At 41.0% G+C, this 16,983-nt stretch overlaps 1 non-coding gene across 1 annotated transcript; it reads right to left on the bottom strand.

Annotated features, from left to right (window-relative positions):
- Positions 1 to 1,600: 1,600 nt before the first annotated feature.
- On the bottom strand, positions 1,601 to 1,673 carry trnar-ccu (transfer RNA arginine (anticodon CCU)). The gene has a single exon. It is a non-coding gene; the product is annotated as a tRNA-Arg (tRNA).
- Between the last annotated feature and the right edge of the window lie 15,310 nt (positions 1,674 to 16,983).

The raw sequence follows: 16,983 nt of genomic DNA, 5'->3' as shown, positions 1-16,983 counted from the left end.
ATGCAATCATATCGTGTATGTTTAGGTGCATTCATATCCTGACCAGGTGCAACCTACACTTTGATGCACGTGAGCCTGTTTTGTGGACGTGCGTGAGTGTTGATTCGTGTACACCAAAGATGGCTATTGATTGACTGGTTGCATTCCAGCAGCAGCCACTCACATCCTCCTTCGGACACAGTAGCACATGATCAAGCTGACTCTGATTAAGATGTAACTGAGCCACAGGAAGTCGTCTACAAGGTCATATTGGTGTGTTTCTTAAGTTTGCACTAATATTTTTGTCCAACCAAATTACCCAATTATGTTCATAAAGACTATATTTGATATTATTTGCTTCTTATTGTGAATGAAATTACAGAGCAGGATAATCTATTGCAAAGACAATATATTTTATGATTATTTCACTGCTGGCATAAACACCTTCATATCAGAGCTGCAATGATTGCACCCATTCTCCTGTCATTCATGTGTCCTACTGAGGGAAACAAACAAGGAAATAACAAAGACGCATGACTAACTCGATTGTCACATTTGTACTGAAGCCAAGAATGGCCATGGTTGCAATAATTTCACCTTTTATCTCAATGTCACAAGTTAATTAGAATCTTATTTTGCAATGAAAGAGTAGTTTTCTCAATATAATGGAATAAATATCTTGTTTTTGACTTTAAGGCATGCTTTAAAGATGGTTAAATTTATCATTCATTTACACAAAATGGCCTTTTGGGGTTTTTGTAAGTTAAAGAACCCACTATATTTCTGTCATGGCAACAGATTCTCACTCCGACCTCATCACGTATCGACATATGATCATAGGTTGTTGAAGTTTAAGGATGCCGTGTAAACTTCAGCCTGTTACATGCATTGTCTGTTTTCAAAATACACTTCCATTTTCATAGAAATATACAGTTTGTATGATAAAAGACAAGTGTTTCCGAAGAAATCTTTAGTGTGCTCGCTTTAGCTCAAAGATGGTACTTCAGTACATCCCTGAAGTGAGCACGCTATGACAAACACCCTGGTACGACTTGACAAGCATAATTTGTGTGATGCATTAGTAAGGTTAGTGGGTTAGCCAGCAAACTTTGGGCTTAACTCGAGTTTTCCTTTATCACAAAGCTGGATCAATTTTAACCGAGGTAGCTCACCATGACAACCTGTACTTCACTGTTATCCTGCTCTGTAGCAGGTGAACTTAAGAAGATTAGACTGCCCAAACCCTGACCAGTCACATCAGTAGGAGGTCATCATGCCTACAAGATGTTGGCAGGGTAGTGGATGCTGATTTGTCTTAGAATAAGGACAGTAAACTCCAGGAACATGCTTTAGCTTGATAATATTAGTTTTTGCCGGCAATTTAACCAAATTTTCCTGCAGGTATATCAGTGTTTCATCTCATTTCATAGGAATACTCACTTTGTGATACTACTGACCCATTCAGAGTGATTGTGGCTTTGCCCAGGTCAGTGTGTCAGTCAGAGGCAGGGGAAGAGAGCACCCAGCTGCCAGTAAAACACTGTCAACAAAAGATGGCTTTAGCCATGGCCCACTGGCTTATGTTTCCAATGTGCTTTCAGAGCACTGCTCTGTTGTCAATCACCCCAGATGGGACTCGAACCCACAATCCCTGGCTTAGGAGGCCAGTGCCTTATCCATTAGGCCACTGGGGCTGCACATGTCCCATTTTTTCTAGTTGTCTGAACATAGAGCTAGTTCCACCATAACACAACACCATGGGAAGCACAATGTGCTGTTATATAAAACATAACAATGGCTCCTACTGCTTGTGTGACAGCAACGGATAGAAAGGAGAGGGCGACAAATGAAGATACAGTAACAAGAGATAGAAACTGTGACATTGTTCTAAAATGACAGAATGAACACCATTTCCCACAAGCCCGAGACATTTGCAGGCTACATGGCAGGACTCAGTAGGGGAGGCGAGTTCATGAGCGAGTCGAGGGATCACGGTTAGCTCAGATGTGCTTAAAGGGAAATTTCGGTTTATTTCAACCTGTCTCCTATTGTCCTAAATTTGTTTCAAGTGACTAGTGACATAAAAATAATAGTTAGCATGTTAGCCGTTAGCCTAGAAACAGCCGGGGCGCATAGTAGCATCAGACCTATTAAAACGTAAGTGAACGGGCATCCCTTCAAGTGCAAAGTTAGTCCACTAAACAAGCTTTTTTCCACAAAGACCGCCTCATATCGTTAGGATAAATGTCAGAGAACATATAGAAAACGACATGTAAACATGTTGTCTTACCTTACCGGTGTGGTGCCATGTTTGTTTATCCCTCTAGCTCTGTTTTCCAAAGACGCGGCCGAAATATATCTCGCCAGCTCTAGATAAAGCCCAGCTGGATACTAACGTTACTCCAGGTGGAGGTGTCTCGTCCTCGGTCACATCCAGACCTTGAAAATAAGGCTGCAACTGGTCCCATTCTTTGCAACAGAGGCATTCCTCTTCTGTGGGCACTGGGGCACAGCATTCACAGGTACACCACCAATCTCCAGAGCTACTCAGCCTTGCAGCAGCCATTCCTCCCCTCTCGTCCTCTAACGTTACCTGTTGTGCCTCTCTCTCCTCCTCCTCCGTTCTTCAATTTCACGAAGCTCTTCGTCAGTGTATTCTGGCTCAAATAAATAAGGGTGGCCATCAAACTCTGCAAAAACAAATTCCTCCTCCACAAAGTCGAAGTCTGGCAAAAAGTCAGCCATTATTCTATAAATCTTTCATAAAATAAATGAATGAACCTTTCAGGCTACTGTCCGGTTCTGCCTTCCAGCTGTTGCTGCTTGTTCTCGCGAGATTTCAGGCACGGTATGAGATCACTGCTTGTTCTCACGATATTTCGGCTGCGCTTTGGAAAGCAGAGCTAGAGGGACAAACAAACATGGCAGCACACCGGTAAGGTAAGACAACACGTTTACATGTCGTTTTCTATATGTTCTCTGACATTTATCCTAACGATATGAGGCGGTCTTTGTGGAGAAAAAGCTTGTTTAGTGGACTAACTTTGCACTTGAAAGGATGCCCGTTCACTTACGTTTTAACAGGTCTGACGCTACGGCTGTATCTAGGCTAACGGCTAACATGCTAACTATTACTTCTATGTCACTAGTCACTTGAAACAAATTTAGGACGATAGGAGATGGGTTGAAATAAACTGAAATTTCCCTTTAATAACAACAGGAGGGAGGGGAGCGAACATTACTGAAGTTTTCAGACAGCAGATTACAGCTGAAAAGTTGAAAAAAATTCTTTGGTGAGTTTCTGGCTTAATTAGTGAAAGACTTGCTCTTTTTTGTTATCAACTTTTATGACTTTTAAAATTATTTTTGAAGGTAACACACATTCACTTTTTTGATAGTCTCTTTCAAAATAAAGGTACTACGTCGGTACAACACTGCAAAGGGATGTTTTTTCCTTCAGCAACAAATGCACATGATCACATTTAGCCAACACATGCACATGGTTGGGTTTAGGCAACAAAAGCACATGAAAAAAAGAACAGGGTTTGGCTTTACAATCACACAGGAAGCAAACATCGGCCTCCTAGGTGAAAGACCCTTGATGCCACTGGGTGCGGTTGAACAATAACACTGACTAGCTGTATATCATGCAGACATGAAAGGACAGCTTTTTTCATGTGTCTGACACCAGACGTCGCTGACCAAGCACCAGTTTTTAACAACTTCGGAGTGAGACTGGGTTGGTCACGGTCCTGGGGTTTGTCTTGTAGTCTGTTTCCTGTTTTATTTTGAAAGCCAAGGCATTAATTCTGACATACCTCAGTGGGCACACATCCACCCCAACATTCATGAGTATTAGTACTGGTTGTAATAGTACAGTGTACTGCAGTTCTGCACATGGTTTGTCCAAGTGATGTTTCCACACCCTAGCAGAAGCCTTTGCTTGACTACTGTAGGTACAGTCCATGTCAAACACTGTCAACCTCTGTCTCTCATTTACTCTATTACTTCTGATTGTATTACAAAATAGGGGAACATTTTTTGTGGCGGGGACACAGATTTTGTTCCCCCCAAAGTTGACACTATGGCTACGGCCTTGTCGAAAGATACATTCCTGATGTGTCATGTCTTGTTTCACTTCCTGCCTTTGTCTTTTTTATACCTGTGTTTCATTAGTTAATTTGTTCCTTGTGTGTTTAGTCTGTGCTCTTGTACTTGTGTGCTTCGCCTCTGTCACAGCTGTGAGGTCATCTGTTTTTGGTGCCTGTGTTCCTTATGCCACACTGTGTCCTGCACTTGGGCCCTTCTTTGAACCATAGAACACCGCAGTATCTCAAGAACATGTCATTTTAATTATCAAGAGAGAATGAGATCATTTAAGTGTGAGCCATGAGATAATAGGGTAAAAAATAAAAAAAGATTGCAACCACAGCTTTTCACAGCTTCTGTACATGCTGTCCTTTCATTTGGAACTTTTTTTCAGTTGAGACTGCAGGAACTTTCAAGCTAGGTATTTTGTGAACTGTATTTAAGTCTAAAAAAATCTAATGTACTGTGGAAAAGCAGAAGTACGTTTTGAGCCTGAACTCTTAAGGATACTGTTTTTTTTCCATTATTTTCTGTCTGCCTCTCTCACGCAGAGACAAATCTTATTGTGCACAGTGGTACAAAACACACAGCTAACACATGTACACACAAATCAGAAAACACATGTGAAAATTGCTCACAAATCTAATTTTAGTGCAGCCGTGTTGTTCGTCCTTGCTATGTCTGTGTGCGCTGCTGACTACTGCGTGTGTTTGTCTGTCTCGGTCCAGACTTGAGACAATGTCTGGCATCTAAATTTAACATTTTGCTGCTGATGATATGTAGATGTCACTTTGGCTGCTTGATTTGAGCAGATTGGGAATCAAAATGCCAGTCAGCGTGAGCTCAAGACACTTCCCAGTCTTTTAACATCTTCACATGCTCTCATAGAGAGTCTTCTCACAGCACTTATTAGATCTCATGAGGAAGATGGAATCGCAGTTTTGAGACTTGCATCTCCTATAGGCGCTGCATAAATGTAATATAATTGAATCAAGTCTAAGAAGTAAACTGCACTTACTGATTTCCTGGAGGTTGAATGTGAATTTCCATGAATGCATGTAACAATAAGAACTGTTAAAATATTTAATGTAATGGAAAGTGACGTGGTTGTGTTAATATAAGCCGAGAATACGATTGAACATTTATTTCCAGATCAGACAATATATTTTCATTTAATGGGTTACACAAACAAGTCACTGCTATTTTTGTTTGTTTTTGAGCAATGTGCTGTCTGCTGCTCTAAATCTGAGCACACAGCAGCAGTACTGTTTGTTTTTTGCATAAGGCAGTATTTGACAAAATACTCTGAACATCCCAAGTCAAGAAAAACCTCTAATGGTCAATTTTGATATAACACAGGATGTGGTTGAAAGCTTCAGGAAAACATAGCACAGTGAGTGGACCTTCAACTTATTTGTTCTTCTGTAAGTTGCACACTGGACGGGCTTCCAAACTATGATGTCACAAATTATACTCGTATGCATGTGTTAGATCAGTAACTGTCTCTTCAGCAGCTGAATGTGAAAACAACCGTCTAGCGTCAAACTCGGCACATGCGTCACTCTGCACAGTGAAGGCCAAACATCCAAGTGATGTACAAGTAGGCAAAGGTGAAGGGGGGCATTCATGAAAAATCCAAGTACAAGCAACTCAATATGCAGATAACCAATAGCAATTAGCTAGCAGTTGGAAGTGCTGAAACATTAAAGATAGCATCACAGCTGTATTAAGAAGCAGCCCATTCTCATTCCCTTTAAAAAATATGGACGCTTTCTTATGCTGCTTGGCGTGTAATACCAACACTGTAGGTATCTTGTGGCGTCTCTGTGACATGCACCAGGCTTTTAACTAATTCAAACTAATTCCATTTTTGATGCCTAAACCTAACTGCAGCAGAGTGACAACTTTGACCACATGTTCCAGTAAGTTTCACCCAGGAGACAGCTGTACGTCACATAGAGACATTAAAGGCTGCATTCACATCACAGGGCTGAATGCTCAATTCTAATTATTTCCCCAGATCCAAACTTTCTGCCTTAACTGTTCTCATCCATGTTTGAAGTGACCCATGTTTGACATCGGTGTGAACGGATATCTACTCTGAAATGCCTCATGTACAACTAATAATGTTACAAACACATTTGCAAGACAGGCATTTGGACCAGTGGTCAGATAGAAATTGATTAGCTATGTATTGGATTTAGGACCACATATGAAAGTGGTCCAGATCTGATTGGAAAAAAGGTTTAACATTTGATTTGGGCCACATTTGCATGTTTAGTGAATGTAGAGATGCCAAAGGGTGCCTTTGGCATTGGTATGACACTTCAAAAGCACGAGAAAGTGTCGCTCTTTGATGACATGGGATGAGAACGCGTTGGAAGAAGAATTTAGAGGGGACAAGGACAAAGATATCTACTGTTATTATCTGCCAAGGCGGCACCGTGGTCCAGTGGTTAGCACTGTCGCCTCACAGCAAGAGGGTTCCTGGTTTGCACTCCAGGATGGGGGAGCCCTTCTGTGCATGGGTTTTCTCTGGGTACTCCGGCTTCCTCCCATAGTCTAAAGACATGCAGGTTAGGTTAATTGGTGTCTCTAAATTGCCTGTAGGTGTCTGGCAACCTGTCTAGGGTGTACCCATATAGCAGTAGGTGCTCCTCCCTAGATGATCAGAGTAGCTAACATGTAGCTTCAGTTGCTACATGTCGGCAAAGAGTCAGTCATCCAGGTCATGGTAATCATAAGTGCTATATCGTCGGCAATTGGAGTTGCTTGAGTTTCTGGAAGACATTTCACCTCTCATCCAAGAAGTACTGAAGAAGCCTCTTGGATGAGAGGTGAAACGTCTTCAAGAAACTCAGGCAAGTCCAGTTGCCTACAATATAGCACTTTTGACTTCAGTTGCTGCTGCTAACATTAATTCATGCACACAAATTAAAATGAAGAAAAAAAGCATTTCTCCTAACGCCTGCCAGGCTCTGCACCATGCTAATGACTTGGCATGCAGGTGTTGCAAAAACTCGGTACCTGGTGGTTATCGGGCAATTGACATTTTTGTTTTTTTCCATAACTTGTCAAGCTACTTATCCCTGCAGAAGATCTCTGCTCTGCGTTGCTCTTGCAGGATTTTCATGGCAATTTGTTCTTGGATCAACAGCGGCGAGCAGCCAGCAGGGATGAGACATATGAGTCTTGTATGACGGGGAGCGTTTTATGAGGAACAGATGATTTGTGCCTCTTGCGTGTAAGGATAATGCGTCCTGACAAAGGCTTTAGATCGAAGCAGACAAGACGCAGGAGTGAAGATTCAATTACAGATGACATAAGATGCTTTCATCAAAGGTCCTTCTGATGTGAGTTTAAAGTGTGTGTGTGTGTGTGTGTGTGTGTGTGTGTGTGTGGAGGTTGAATCCAGTGACGCACAACATCACTCAAACAGAAACAATAGGCTATAACAGGCATCTTACAGCCATGTAAACCCACCAGGTTTGAAGATGGATTTGATGTACTGCGGGTGGGCGATGACTCAAGGGGTTTGAAGGACTTAATTGCCTTGCTGTGGTGCATGTGCCGACCGTCCCACATCTCGCTATGTCACTCTGCAGGCTCTGTTCATGCTGGATGTTTTTGTAGATCCACAGGTCAATATTAGAGCTTTATTTCCATCTCAGAGAGTGCTGCTTTGACAAAATGATGATGATGACGAAATTAAAAATAAAAAGCTTATGTGAAAGGATGATTAATACATAGTCCTTGCTTAACAGAGTGATTACACTTTCATGGATTGGAACATTTGAAGTGACGCAGTTTTGGTTTTTATTTCCAGTGAAAAATGATTTTTGAGGAAAACACTGAAAAATAAACTCTTCTACTGCATGTTTTTCAGTCTGTGCTGTTTTTTTCTAGGCAGAGAAGGGAAGTGTGCATATCATCGTACACTACTGCTCTGATATAATCATTATATATATTTCATTCTGGGTTACTATTATGCAGTTTGTACAAAGAGCAGAATTTCTAAGGCCTACTTCAGGTGTTTGGAGAACTGGTCTTACAAGCAGAGGACATTGTTATTTGCCTCCCTGCTCATTGGTAACAGTTTGGCATGCTTTATGTGAAGTGACACTGGGGAGTTGGAAAAAGGCTGACCTTTATAAAATGTTAGTAGTGGTTTGCAACATATGGAGCCTATAGACTTAGAAAAGAGAACAAAAATGAAATGATAAATTAGAAAGAGTGTGCTGGGGATAGCAAGATGTGAAATACAGGAGGTTTCTCAACCACAGAAACACACACTCAAATCAAATTTAAAAAAAAAAAAAGAACAAAACTAAATACTAGTGTACTAGTATACTGAGTTTTTTGCTTGTAATCATATTAAAACTATACCACTGGCATGATTCAAATACAGGGTTTAATAATAAGGCTTACATTTATAGGAAATCCACATGGCATTGTCACCCAGCTAACCCCGAACGTTTAGGGGTAGGCAACCTGCAGCTCCAGAGCCACATGTGGCTCTTTAGCCCCTTTAAGCCTTAACAAAAATAAATAAATAAATTAAATAAATAAATAAATTCTTGCATTCTCCAATTGGAAAAATGTGAAGTCTCTATACATGTGCGTAATACATCTACTGCCTGGCACCTTTTCCCTGAAATTTTGCCGAACCTAGATAGCAGTGGCTAGTCTTGAGTGTTTCTAGCTGGCTAACTATGGATGCAACATCCAAAAAGGAAAAGTCTAAGAATAAGGTAGAGAATTTTGTGGTGGGTGGACAGATTAGTTTGTTTTCACTGCAGCTCTGCAAAGTTAATGTACCAAATAATTAGAAATAGTGCCCTGCAGAGTAGCTACCTTGTTGTAAACATGAATGAATGCTCATTTAGACTGTTAGTATAGACTAATTTAGACTTAATAGGCTGTTTTACCTTCATTTAAAGCCTCTTTTGATAGTGAAGGTTGCTGACCCCCTAACCCTAACCCCTAACACTTAGGGCCCTATTTAGATGGTCTAAAACGCAAAGCGCCAGGCATGTGGCGCATGGGCGTATCTCAGTCACTTTCTAGTTAGACAGCGCGTTTTCAGACCGTGCGCCATGGCGGAGAGTCTAAAGGGGTTGGACTTACTCTGTGAATTAGTCATGGGTATGTTTTGGGCGTATCATTCAATTGGCCAATCAGAGTGTCACCTCTCATTCCCTTTAAAAGAGGCGCAATTGGAGCTCACGGCAGAGAGCTAGTTAGATGGCGGACCTACCAACTGGAAAGAGTGAGCGTTTTACAGCTGAGGAGACAATAAATGTATCTCTATATCAACTGTCCCGTCACATCTGATGTCAGATCAAAGGGGATGGGCACCGTTTGGCACGTTTGGCACATTTGGCACGTTTGGCACGCGTAATGGAAACCCAACCTGATTTGATTAACACAGCTGCAATAAGTTCACATCCCTCTCAGCCAACCACAAACAGCCACAGCATCAGATAGGGAGTATATATTCAGCATCTGTCATCTTAGAAAAGACAAAAGAAAAGAAACAGAGTGAGACTGCGAGAGAGAAAGAGAGAGCGTGCGCACGAGAGAAACGCTGTCAACAAATTGTAAATTATTCAATTTATTTTATTTTAACCTGGGAGGTTAGAGAGCCCAGCTCCCTCTCCAGCATCCTGAACCCCCACCCGCCTGAAGGTACAGGAAGGACTGGAGCTGGGATCATCCTCCTCCTCCTCCTGACAAGATGATCTTCAGTTTTACGTTCTAAAAGCTTTTTTTTACATATACATTTGTACTTGTAGGGCTATAAGTTTACGTTTTTAGTTCACAGAAGCTGGTTATTGTTGTGTTTATGTCAAAATAAAGTTTATCAAACGTTTTCACATCTTTTTGTGATTTACATGCCAAAATGATCACAATTCATTTGGGAAAGACAAGTTCATTTTACAGGCTATGCATCATCAGCCCGTGGAGGTCTGCTCGCAGTTCCGTATATTCGGACACTGCAGCTTGGACCTCCCGGATTATGATGATCATTATTACTGCGATTAGATCATTCTGACTAATGACTGACTATTTAGACGTGTTTCTGATAAATATTTTAATGTGCACAATAATAACCTTTCACATTGTAATCATATTTTTATTTGTTATCTTTTGCATATGTGTGGCTGCTCTGTGTGTGTCTGAGCAGAGTGCATGCGCGTTGTGCACCCGCCTAGAGACGTGTATTACCAACTTGTTTAACAGCGAAATACTGCCCCGTTGACTTTAGACCAGGTTTTTGTTGGTCATTGGCGCATTTGCTTTTTACGTCATCTAACTAGCAACGCGCTATGACTGTGCCTGACCACTCATTTTTAGACCAACACACCCAGAGAAGCGCAAGTTCATTTGCTAGTTAGACAACGAGGGCGCAGGGCGTGAAAATGACAAATGCGCCTGCATCTAAATAGCAATGACACTTGCGACATGGATTATGTGCCCTCCGCCGTCTGCTTTAGACCATCTAAATAGGGCCCTTAACCTTTTCCCTTTCCTTTTCCTTAATCTAAGTAAGTAACGTTACGTTAAGTTTGTAATGTCATTCGTGGGGCGCTAATTTGTAAGATTTAATTTAAACAGTTGTATGACAGTCCATTGCATGGTTGTTATACCCACGTCAACATATAGAGATCCATGCCAGGGCTGGCTGAGCCAGAGAGCTCGAGAAGGGGCCTGAAATGGTTTCTTATGAAGGAGAATATTCGTGTTCAGTTGACAGTTAATTTCCAAAGGTTTAAATTTCCGTTGCATAATGGATGTTTAATTGTGTAGGATGTTTAATTGTGTAGTGTTGTTGTGAAACTACTTATATTGACTGACTCATCACAAAGTCAGCCTGGTCCCCAGATTGTCAATTGATGTTCCTTGTAGAGGTTTGAAACAAGTCTTTAAAGTACTTTTTCATTTTTATTATTCTTGCTAGTTTTCACATCCATCTGCTGTCTGCCATTACCCATCAGCTCTGTATCGAAACAGGAAAGGCTGCTCGCAGATGTTCATCACAGCACATTATTTAGTCGCTTTTATATGTTTTAGTACAATTTATTTGTGTAATACGCTAAAGTGGACACATTGTATACTTGAACTGATGATCTACCAGAGATTATTTTGATTGAATATTTGTTCACCCTGCTCCTCTGGACGCAAAGCCGTATTGATGGGTTCAGGACACCTAATCATGGTCTGTTTTACACCTGGGATGGAAAGAGGTCAATACAATGGACTTACAGGATTAACAGCAGATAACTGGCTAACATCCTCCCCAAATGGGTTTTTTTTCCTTTAAAGCAGTTGTCGTAATATAGAAAACAGTATTTCACACCTCTTTGTTAATGTGGTGTAAACAAGCATTTCTCTGTCGGATTAGCTTTGACCTAAATAGGACTTTGGGTCACCTGTTGCACATGTCTGAGGTCATTTGTTGGTTCCTACTATCTGGCTCAAGCATGATTTCAGCCATAGGCAATGACCAAAAAAAGGATCTGCTATGTCATTGACTTCAACACAGTTATGTAACTTTAAAGATGGTTTTGATAAGATGCACATGTGCTAGCAGAGTATGGTTCTCAGCTGCTCAGCTTTTCAAAAGTTCAGTCTAAAATGCACTGAGGCATTTGCAGGATTCATAATGTAGCAAAGTGCAAGATAAGGTAACCAGTAACTACAATAGTATTTTCACAAAAATAAATGTGCGTCTTGTAACTTTTTGGGAGTACGCAGATCTGGATCATCAGTGGTAGCAATGCTGGCCACTATGAACAAAGACAAGAGAACCATATCTGAGCAGTAAGTGATATTGCTTTTACACAACGGCTCTACAAGCGCCATTCATCAACAGTAAAAACTGGCGACAGGTTATGATTAGTTTGTTTATTTAATGATTTATTTGACAAAGTTAGTTCGGCAGCTGGACGGGACTGGACTGTTGCCAAGCAAACACACAAAAAGACTCTAGCTACTTTGTATCGCGTAAGCTACATCTGTGTGTTTCCATTTATTTTGTGACCACTGAAATCAGTCTGTTGACATACGTGTGATGCCAGTGAGGTAGCAGCTTCATCCGTACATGTTTCATTTTGGAGTGCAAAGTTTGTTATGGCAACCCTTAATGTTGGCTGATTTACGATTAACAGAGGAGTGGTACATGTACAGTTAAAAGTTCCAGTGCTGTTATGCAATATATCATCAGCACCTCTTGTCCAATCAAAATGCTTGGTTGGAACAAACTGTTGTATAAACAAAATTATTATCCACAGATTAGATTGGAATAAAGGAACGGGAAGTTTCTGAGTGGGCAATGACCAGGAGGCCATAATTCTCTTAAGGACACACATAAAGGGTCAAATCCAACATGCTTCCAAATAAAGGCATACTTTTGTCCAGTGCTGCCAGTGGTGAGAAGAAATTAACTATGCAATTACTCAGATATTGTATTTAAGTATGATTTTATGAGTTTTTTGTCATAATATTTCAATTTCATGCTACTTCATAGAGTTCTTTTGCTCGATAAAATGTCAAAAGAAATCTTCATCTTTTAAAATAAGATACCTTGTTATGGATATTAATACCAAACTTACACAGAAATGCATCTGTGATGATAAATCAATAATACTAGTCCATACCCATTGGTAGCTTTGTCACCTTCTACCTATGCCAATCCTCAATGCGCAATATGTGCAGTTTCACATAGATTGACCACGTCAGTGAGTAGAAAAACATGGGACAGACAGAATGACTGACTGACAGAAGGACACACTGACAGTTTCCTTGATTATGTACAGCATACCATACCATGACTTAGCCATACCAAAAATTAGAAAAAAACAACATTGGGCCACAGGGGGAGCCACAGCGATCAGTGGCATTTGAGCCATTTTGAAGCATTTTTCTGTTGTTATAGCGCCACCCAGTTGCCAATTAGAGTTAAATTTCTCCAGTCACCTTGAGGCGTCGTGTTTTACATATCTACCAAGTTCAGTAAAAATCGATATGGCGGTTCGGCCTAGATAAGAAATTAGCTCTCTAGCGCCCCCATTTTGTTTGATGGGGTCAATAATGGAGGAGTCCCCTCAGATTATGTGTGGTCATATGCCTACAAAGTTGCGTGGTGATCGGTGAAACCCTTGAGATGTTATACACCTTTATGTGATGAGCCACGCCCTCTGCAATATTCATTGCCTTATAGAAGCTCAGTTTTAGTAAGTTTTCCAACTTTTGCCAAGAGAAAACTTTAGATATTGGTCCCTAGATTATGTTCACCGAGTTTCATGCAGATCGGTCAAACTTCCTAGGAAGAGATCAATTTTAATTGTTTTTCAAAAAATTCAAAATAGCGGAAAATCTATGTATCCAGAAGTTATGGGTTCTTGAGGCAAATTTGTTCCTCATGAGGAGAGGCATCTCTGTGCAAAGTTTCATGTCTCTACGACATACGGGGCATGAGATATGCCCATTCAAAGTTTGCAATTTCAAGCGGTTGCTATAGCACCCCCTTTGGCCAATTGATGTAATATTACTTCATTTGCATCCTCCCATGACCCTCTACCACTGTGCCAAATTTCACACGGATTGACCAAGTCAGTGAGGAGAAAAACGTGGAACAGAGACACAGACACACCCACCTATAGAGTTTTCGTCATTATATAGTAATAAGATATTAAATGCAATATTACAGTCTGAAAGGGACCATACTGCATATTTAGTTTGCTCTTCACTACATTTTGCGCATATACTTCTGTTCTTTTATTAATCTGAATTTTTAAATGCAGTACTTTTACTTATAATCGTGATGATACATAGCACTGTGGTGTTCCTACTTGAACTTAAGTACATAATTTGATTTCGTCTTCCACTTCTTTGCGTTGCACATTCAAGTGTTGTTCTTAAAACATGCCTTTCGATTAAAAATATATTTTAAAGTCAAGATGATTTAAATAAAACTGAGATCTGCAGTGTAGTGTAATCGTTTGGCACATGGCTGGGATATTACAACACATGCAGCTTAATATAAACACAGTGTAATAAAGCTCATTCTCTTACGCTGAAATAAGATAAACACAACCACATGACTGTCCTGCTCTGTTTGACTAAGTGTGTGTGTTATGCAGTTAATCTTTAATGTTCCAGTGAAGTTGTCAGTAACTGGTTTTGTGATTAATCAGTAACTCTTAGTTTGATATTCCTCCCTCAGTAAATATCTGCAGGTGGATGGTTTGACAGGATGTCCTACAAGCCATGTGCTAATGTTTACATCTGTACAGAAAGGCAGGTATCGACTATAAATTGTTGTAGTGTTTCACATTCTTGGTTAAAGAAAGGTATTTGTGTGGTATGTGCCATGAGTACGACTCAGATTGATAAGCTGTTAGCTACTATTGAATGCAGAAATTCAGCAACATGGAAAGTGTGAAAAATCTATAAATATTGTAGGTAGCTCTAACAGTTTACTGCAGGTGAAGTCTACACCTACACAGCATCAGTGTTCTCTTCCTCACCTCTCCCTCCATCTGTCACATCTTTGTTGTCCTTCAACCTCTCAGCTTTCAGGCATTTACCGCCTCTTCAGCATCCGCTTCTTGACTGTTGACAATGAGGAAGTGACACTTTGTGATGCCATTTAGTATGAAGGCAAACACTCCTTGAATTTGAGGACAAAAGACAAAGTGGTATAAACTCCTCTACTTGTACTCTACAGTCTACACCAGCCTGTTCTTATTCCCAGGGCTTTAAATATGGCAGCTTGGCCAGCGGCCTTCAGCATCTGATTCTGACTCACAAGGCACCATTTAGCCTGTGTATCACAGGTCCGTGACTTTCGGCTTACTCAAGTGTAAACCCATCCACAGCAATGACTTGGTATAGACCCTTTTACTGTTAGTGAACAGTATGACATTAGCTGGATGCAAAGCAGTGCTCAACAGACATTAGCTAGCCAGTGCTAGCTAGCAAGTTCTGCTGGCTTGTTTTTGACAATGGAGGAAGATGATACAAGTGGTGCATTCAGAAATATTTATCCCAGTGCTGGAGTGCACTCAGAATAATAACAAACTGGTCCATTCAGAAATTTGTAACACTGTTGGAATGTACCATTTGGTTTTCCAGAGCACCGCACTCTCAGAGTAGGTGAGCGCACTCTTGGCCTTCTGTCTCGGGAGACTGAGCAGCAAAGTGCTGAGCAATGTGAATGTGTGATTAACCTAACTGTTCATTAATTCATACAGAAATATAACGCTCCGTTTCTTCGACCAACAGGGCTCTCATTAAATTAACGAACGCAACATGTCAGGTCACTCTCTCTCCGGGACCACAAGTGTTGATCGAATAAGTAAACACTGACCAATGGGACCAGGCTGGCCGACACGTATGCTCTCACTCAGTGGATGGATGATTTGACAGGATTGCTGAGGGTGGGATGGCCTAAGGACTAAATGCACAAACCCGCTGTTTTTAAACATGTCAAAGACAGAGACTCTCACTGCGGCCTGTTCGATTTGTTCTGAAAACGTCGGCATGCAGCTTCGTTCTGTGGACGATAAACAAGATGCAGACTTCCCTCTGTGTCACCGGTAGTGAGGAAATACAGTGAGTGCCGGACAGAGCAGTGAGTGACAACAACCCCGCCTACATCAACGAGTACTGTTTGCAGTGGAAACGCTAAGCGGACCTAGGGTCTAGGTACCACGTCTGAAGCTTACAAGTGCACCAAGTGTTCTTGCCAATGAACTCTTCACTTTTCCCAGAAATGCTTCACCAGCTGGGCCTTTGATTTGACCCATAATGCAGTCAGATCACAAGTCTGTTTATGTAATCTCTGAGCAACTACTGCTTATCATATGATCTTTTCACTGGTTCAAGGCACCAGATACCAGTTAAAAAAAAAAAATCCTGCCTGCTCGATATTAGAAGGTGGTTGCTGAAATACTGGAGTTGTGAGGGAAGCTTATCGAAAAACATCTGAAATTCTTGCAAAGTAGGTTTTGTCATTTCAGAAAAGATAAAGAAGAAAGGGAAAAGGGGTCTTAAGAAGATCGGCCTTGTGAAAAACACTGCTGTTACTATAATATTTTCACTACTAATGCTGAACATAAGAACGCTGAATGAAGAAGAAGCTGCTTGACGTCAGGGTTCTACCTATTATTATTCTACACCGTTGAGTGTGTGAGAGAAAAGGAGGAGAGTATGACGTGATAATAAGAACATATGCCAGTATCTCACGCAATTCATGCAGTCACAGCACTATTTAATTAAACAACCCGGTTGCTCTGTGTCCCTGTGTGCCCCACAGTCTAGTCAACCCTGTCTCTTTTCTTGAGTGCAGAACTAACAAATATCAACAGCAAGGGCCTAATCGCTCTGCACGGTGGAGGAGATTCTGCGTCACTACAGATGAGGAGCTCTCCTGTGTGGTGACCTTTTGAAAGAGACGGAGCGCAGAGAAACGTAAGCACACCAGATTCTTGTGAGGTAAAGGACGTAATGCTGCTGTTCTGGGGAAATCAATACTTCAAGCCAGCATGGTGTTTTATTAGTTTCGTAAAAAAAAAGTTTAAAATAGTTGGGCTTCTTATGCAACTCGCTACAGTGTTTTCTTTATGTTTCATTCAAGTGCTTATGAAATGTCTTGCTTGTCATGGCTGTGGTGTTGCTGATGTGGGCGTGTTGTGAATATTCCTCTGAGAGTGTTCAAGCCTGAGTGGCGCAGCACCACCTCCACCTCTGACAGAAAACTGGCAAACAAAATCCCTCTCCTGTATTTGGAAAGCCTTTGAACAGGATGCACAGGCTAGGATATGACACCAAAACAAAAATCATTATCTTTAAGACTGTTGAATTAAATTTCGTACAATAACTTTATAGTGAATAAAATCAAATTAAACT

This window comes from Epinephelus lanceolatus, chromosome 21, assembly GCF_041903045.1.
Source record: "Epinephelus lanceolatus isolate andai-2023 chromosome 21, ASM4190304v1, whole genome shotgun sequence".
Lineage (NCBI taxonomy): Eukaryota > Metazoa > Chordata > Actinopteri > Perciformes > Serranidae > Epinephelus > Epinephelus lanceolatus.
This window is presented reverse-complemented; position numbering and strand designations above follow the sequence as displayed.